Here is a 7,469-nt window from a genome sequence, read left to right as displayed (position 1 = left end):
TACACTGATAGATTAAAGAGATGTAGATCACTAGTGTAAATAAATGTAAGTTCCGTTTATGATTATGTTTCTGTATTGACAATGACATCCCAAACATTGTAAGATGAATAAAATACGTTTGTTGGAAAATGTTTTGATAACGTATTTATCGTGTTTTTCTGGGAACAAATTCCGCAACATCTTTATGAAATGAAGTACTCTGATTTTTATAAAGCATAAACAAAATCGGTATTTTCCGGCCGTGAAAATTGGGGATGTCACAGTTGGTATCAGAGCATTAGTTTCAGCGAACTAGGAATATGGATTTATTTCTACACTTAAACTTAGAATGCTAAGCGATGATTGTGAGGTGTAAGCACTAGCTTATTTTAGGAATGATGCCTAAATTGCTTTTATGTGCTAAATGATTTGCTATGCTATAGTTTGATCGGATCAGTAGTTTGTTGCCGACCGGATCTGGAAACCTTATGTGTTTAGGATTCTAAACGTATGAATACGATATTAGAACTAGCATGTAAACATTTCGGAGTGATAAGGATGATTTAAACGTCAATCCTAAGTAAAGGACTAGATTCACCTTATTCGGTGTATAGATCAAGATGGCAAGGACCCGTAGCGGAAACGTGAATGTAAATGAGAATAGGAACCAACCCCCAGTGGTTCAGCAAATACCTGTTGTAGAAGAAGTTGCACCTGAGCCAGTCACCATGGCTGGAGTTCAAGCCATGATTCGGGCTATGCTAGCTGAACAAAGGGAAGAAATGTGGAGGATGTCAAATAGGGACGAACCTACTATGTGCACTCAGCAACCAGAGCTGATTCCCGAGCAATCGGAGGAAGGGAACTAGAGCCGCAAAGTGAGTCAAGTGGGGACTCAAGATGGCCCGGAGAGGAGAAACGACAAGGATGGGCGAATGTACAAGAATTTCTTGGGTGCGAAACCACCAAGTCTCTCAGGAAGCCCAATGCCTGTTGAGATTATGGATTGGATCTCCGAGATGGAAATGGTGTTTGAGAGCTGCAACTGTAGCGAGAAACAAAAGACCGTCTTCGCCGTAAGACAATTGAAAACTAGAGTCTTGAGCTGGTGGAAGCTATTGGCAGATACGATGCCACGAGGGGAAGCCTTAATGATGTCATGGGAAGAGTTCTTGGAACAGTTGAAAATGTCGTACTGCTCAGAGATAGATCTGATAGACCTAAACTACGAGTTTCAGAACCTGAAGAAAGGGAAGATGAGTGTTGATGAGTATGCCACCGCATTCACCGAGAGGATGAAGCTATTTCCCTACTTGCTGCCTACTGAACTCTCGAAGATTGATAGGTTTGCTAACGGACTGCCCACTGACATTGGCCCAATGGTCAAAATGGCAACTACCTTGAAAACAACTGTTCGGGCAGCTAAGAATGTAGAGGTCCAGATAAGAGAAAAGGGTCTAGAAAAAGATAAGGCAGGAGAGAAGCGGAAGTTTGAAGGATCTTCAAGGTCCAACAAGGAAAGCAAATTCTCATAGCTTGGAGGAGGAGATGGAGGTGCAGCGAGATGGTGTGATACATGCAAGAAGAAGCATTGTGGGAAGTGCAACGAAGAAGTGATTTGTTACAAGTGTGGGAAGATTGGCCACTATTCCAAGGACTGCACACATAATGATAAAGTATGCTACATATGTGGAGGCAAGGGGCACATGTCCATAGACTACCCAAGGAAAAATAAAGCAGGAAGACCAGAAACACCACCAAGGCCAAGGGCATTTCACATGATCCTCGACGAAGCAGAAAACCATGCAAGGAATCAAGGATGAGGACTTTATATCCGAAGATCAAGTTATGTAGTAGCCATAGTATCATAAGATGTAGCCCATTAGAGGCATAGTCCAGGGTGAACTTGAACACCTATGTAATAGTTTCAAGAAATAATAAAATCTTTGTTTTGTTATCTGGTGTGTTAAATTGTTATGTGATTTTCTTTTATGGTGACTTGGAAAACTGCGAGATGATACTTGGGACGAGTATGAGTAGGTGTGAATGGTAGTAGAGGCCTACACTACCGTAAGCACAAGACTCACACTTTGATCAGGGAAAGTCACAAGGTTACCAAGAAACTAGTAATTGATTTTGTTTTATTCAAGTATGTCGTTACCATTGTTTCGGTAATGACTAAGAAGATTGTTGTTATCCCGACCCTAGTGTTCATATCACATTGAGTCCGACTACGATGAGTAGGTTACGTGGTTCACAGAACCAAGTTTGATGTAGCGTCCAACTTAAACCAAACGATTGAAATCAAAACGATCAATAGAAGTATCATGCTCGTTGTTAAAGAAGTTGGTAGCTAGAAATGCTACATGTTAAAATGTGATTATATCACATTAGACGATGAAGGTAGGCATATTCCATTCCAGAATTAGATCGGTCAATTTTTAGCCAACGGGATCTAAATGAAAGTTGTAGTACTCGTAAATACCAACATGTGGATATAAGGAACGTCGATAATAGAGCTCGTATGCGAACGATATGGACGAAGCTTAGTCTCTACTTTTCGAGCGCGACGAATTCGATACAGTTTTGTAAATCCGAGATAGAATGAGAATTAGCCAACGAGGTCTAAATGAGAGTTGAAGATCTCATTAATAGGAACTCAATGGTAAAAAGACAGACAAAAACGGAGCTCGTATGCGAAAGTTATGGACGAAGCTTAGTCTCTACTTTTCGAGCGCGACGAATTCGATACAGTTTTGTAAATCCAAGATAGAATAAGAATTAGCTAACGAGGTCTAAATGAAAGTTGAGGATCTCATTAATAGGAACTCAGTGGTAAAAAGACAGACAAAAATGGAGCTCGTATGCAAAAGTTACGGATGAAGCTTGGAGACTACTTTACTATAAAACTCCTATAAATACAAGGGTGAACTCCTCATATTTTCTTCACACCATAAGCCTCTATTTTTCTCTCTAAATTCTCTAGCCTCCCTAAACCCCTCCCAAGTCTAGGGAACCTCCCTAGGACGAGAAGAAAGCCTCGGAGCGCCCGACGGCTCCGAGAAGAAAAGCTTTCGGCTTGGAAACACTGCTCCAGCGAATCCCGGTTTTTAATAAAAACCCGCTGTAAGTGAGCTACGCCTATACTATATTTAATATAGATTTTATTTAATTATAGTAACATTATTAGGACCTTAAAATAATTATTTGGGCTATTATTATGAGTTATATTGAGTGTTAGTTAACGCTTATATAATAGTAATAATAGCTAGACTATTAATTAGTCGCGATTAACGTTAAAAACTAAACCCTAGTGGTATCGATACTTGGTTTTGTCGAGGAAAATTGTTTTGGGATAACGAAGTCCTGTCTGAGTTCGGAGTCACCACCTAATCAAGTTAGTGCATAGTTACTTTCATCTTACACATAGATATGAAGTATTTTATATAAATTATATGCTAAGTGTGCATATTATTTGAAGTACTTGTTGTCTATGTCGGGTGAACGTTTTATGCATGTTTTAAAGGATTTAAACTGTATACGTATTTTATATATACGAATATGTTGGGTATGACATGGGTAGATGAACGATGAGAGATAAAAGATGATTTGAGTAAACATTGGCAGCTATGGACTTAGTGCCTAATAAACATCGGCAACTATAGACTCAGTGCCTATGCCTATTGGACAAACACCGGTAGCTATGGATTTAGTACCTGTTGGGAATTGGTAGCTATGGACTTAGTACCTATTAGATAAACACTCGTAGCTATGGATTTAGTACTCGATGAATAGACTATAGCAGCTATGGAATTAGTGCTTTACGAACAAACATTGGCAGCTATGGACTTAGTGCCAGTCCTATAACCCTGGAAGTAAGGGACTTCGGAATAAACGAATGCAGGATAGATGACTCTTAGGATAAATCCTTAAGAGTAAAAAAGATAATGGGGATGGGTAATTGGGTTGACTGTTTAAACATAATAATTATATATTTTTGTGGGTTGAAAACCCTATGTACTCACCAGGTTTCCCAACCTGACCCACTCGGTTTATTTATATCACAGGTGTTGATACGAAGTCACATTACACTAATAGATTAAAGAGATGTAGATCACTAGTGTAAATAAATGTAAGTTTCATTTATGCTTATGTTTCTGTATTGACGATGACATCCCAAACATTGTAAAATGAATAAAATACGTTTCTTGGAAAATGTTTTGATAACGTATTTATCGTGTTTTTCTGGGAATAAATTCCGCAACATCTTTATGAAATGAAGTACTCTAATTTTTATAAAGCATAAACAAAATTGGTCTTTTCTGGCCGTGAAAATTGGGGATGTCACAGCATCCCTCGGTACTACTTACTAATCACACACTCAATCTACTAGGTCCTACCTGCGTTTCCATAATCACACGGGCCTCGCCCACGGATCCCACCCAATTTATACAGAGCAGCCACTCCCACGGTTCCCACCCATCTAGAGTTACACATGGTTGACCCCACCTCAGAACCAATGGTCCTCAACATAAAACCAAGAAATGATCCTCGACAATCATGTCCGTCGTGCCCAAGGCACGAACTGATCCTCCTTATACTCATGACCACCTCAACGATAGGCTACCTCAACTGGTGAATGCTACAATCCCATCATAGTCTTACAACACTTCTAACCAACCATGGTTACCACCCATGGTCTTACCACACCCAAACCATCTCAACCCCATTTATCCTAAATCGAACCTGCATCCAAGTTCATTCCAATCACATGTTCAGGTCATGATTCGAACCCAAAATCCTTCATCAAACAAGAAGAGGCAGTGAGGCTCTAACACAACCCTCATCCTGGATCCATCCATAATCTTGCTATACATCTCAAAGAATATGCTGACCATCGGTTGGAAGTTTCCTGATCTTCAAAATTATACAACTTCCCTCCAGACGGCCACTCGATTCGTCTCTCCTCCTGACCGAGATGTGAAACTTGCCCTAGTTCCACACCTGATCTAACCCGTGGAAATTCTGATTGATTCTTCCCCACTTAGATTCGTTGAAGCTCTCCCATTCCACAAAATTTGATGGGTTCCCAGCCCATCTTATATTCATATAACATGAACCGACGATGACCTGCACTTACCAATACTAGTGTTCCATTACCAGCCAAAATCGATGATCGCCCAACTCCTAAAATCCAGAAGAATACTCCATAAATCTTAATGAGTCTAGTAATACCCATTACTTACCATGATACCGTAGCAATTCCTTAAGTCCTTATGTTGGTGACTTAATATCATAACCCTTACTCTGAACTGGTGAATCTTCACCCCAACTTTCCATTCTCAAATGAATCTCTGAATTCTAACCATCTATGATTCTTGCGATAATAAAATTCCTTTGACTCTTCCAATGAACAAACAAATCATGCGACTGCCATCACTATCTCCTTTCTACCGCTCCTTCCCTAGCAACAGTAGTGATTGAACCCAAAGGTTCTTCCATGGACAACTACCAGTCATACTAGAACAAATGCTAACATTGATGAACTCTGACTTCACTGAGGAACTAAGCCTGCTGACTCGACCAAAGATCTCTCCATCAAACCCCTAAACTGAACCCAACAAAAAACTGGAACAACTCCCCAAACAATTGAATACCTCTCATCAAAATACGACCCGCTAGCGACTCTTGGCATGCAAAATGGCATATAACAATTCTTGACGATGTAACCCACACAATAACAGAGAACAAAACTAGAGATAATTCTTACCCAAACCAAAGAAAGTTTCCAAAGAAATATAGATTCTGATAGTAATCAAGAAGAAGCAAAAGATAACATACCCGCAATAGCACCTGATGGAACCCTAGTCTCCCTTGACTGACACTGCAATACTTGGCCCCTCACAGTTGGGGCTCCTGCCTCACCCTCACGACCACCAGAGATCCTCAAAGTAACCGGAGCAGGTGCACTCACTACTCTGCCCCTCAACATCGGATAGTTGGGCTTCTTGTGGCCCACTAGGTTGCATTGAAAACATAACAGGTTTGTCCCTTAAGGACAATCCTGATTGACATAACTAACCCTTCCACACTTGTAGCAGCCCATGACCCTAGAATGGAAAACCCCATCATGCTGCTTCCCGCACATGCTGCACTGACCACGGTCCTACTGGCCCCTCAATTACTGATCTGATGTCTTGGGTCTCTTTGCAGAACCCTCAAATGCACATGCTCTAGCTTTCTCTTTCCTAGGTGCTCCAAATCAATCTTCCGCTCTTAAGTTACCCCGACCATCCCATAATTTGTTCGAATATCCAAGGTCCGACCCTCGTACCTGGTAACTTATCTATCAGTGACACACCCAATGATGTCGGGTAACTCTTCGCGTAAGGCTCGCGAAACCTCTGTGGGAATTCAATCATGAAATCGATCTTCCTGAAAACATGGTGCACAACCCACTTCCGATCCCATATGACAAGAACTAGCTATAGGATCCTCCTTCCTGAAGGATTCTTGGGTCCCACCATCCTTGGGCTCCAGATGAGCCCCCAGCTGGCCCGTTGAGATATCAGTTTGAAAAGCCCCGAGACGACCATCCAAGAGCTCAAAATTTCCCTCCTTCACCGAACCAAAGAACATAGGAGTCCATTCAAAAATGCTGCGGGTAACCTCTGATGAGATGAACTCCCGCATGCGCTCAATCGATCAGGCCAACACCTGCGCCTGAACTTGAATCTGAACCCAAACCTCCTTCCGAGTGCTCTTCACCGATCTGAAGAACAACCATATAAATGTTCAGAACGTATCTTAGAATCCTCATCCCACAGGCTTCATAGATTCTCTAAGACTCTCCCCGATTCGAGTATGGATCCTGTGCTTTTAGTAGTACGGGCCTAATACTACCTTCCACACCTATCCATACTTTCCTCGACAATCATCCCAAATCCTCTAAGTCACCTTCTCAAGCTGACACTCCACATGATCGCTAAACAGCGCAACTAAACCCATTGAATCTCTCCTTAGGCTTTCCATGTTTCCAAGCTCACCATACTACCAGCTATTGAAGAACTTCCCATAATTTCAGTTACCCACCTCACGAATACAATGACATGCAACAAAGCTTAGATAATCCTTCGAGTAAAAGGCTCGTCTCTACAATGGTTAGTCTCAAAGGAGAGATGCGCAATAGGCACTACAAGAAAAATCCGAAATAACTACGGAAATATTCCGTAGCTAAACCATGATATTCCGTAGTTACGTGTGGTTAGAGACGGAATTTGCTACGGAACCCATCTGTTGCAAAAATCTTCGTTACTAAACTTTTGTTACGGAATCCGTAGGACCTTCGCAACGGATTTTGCAACAAACTTATTTCCGTAGCAAAATACCTATAAACTGTATCCGTAGTAGTGACGTAGCAAATTAGCTACAATTGTTGTCCGTAGCATATCCGTAAGAAATTACCTACCACCCAATCCATAGTTAATCTG

This window comes from Lactuca sativa, chromosome 3 (genome assembly GCF_002870075.4).
Source record: "Lactuca sativa cultivar Salinas chromosome 3, Lsat_Salinas_v11, whole genome shotgun sequence".
NCBI lineage: Eukaryota > Viridiplantae > Streptophyta > Magnoliopsida > Asterales > Asteraceae > Lactuca > Lactuca sativa.
This window is presented reverse-complemented; position numbering follows the sequence as displayed.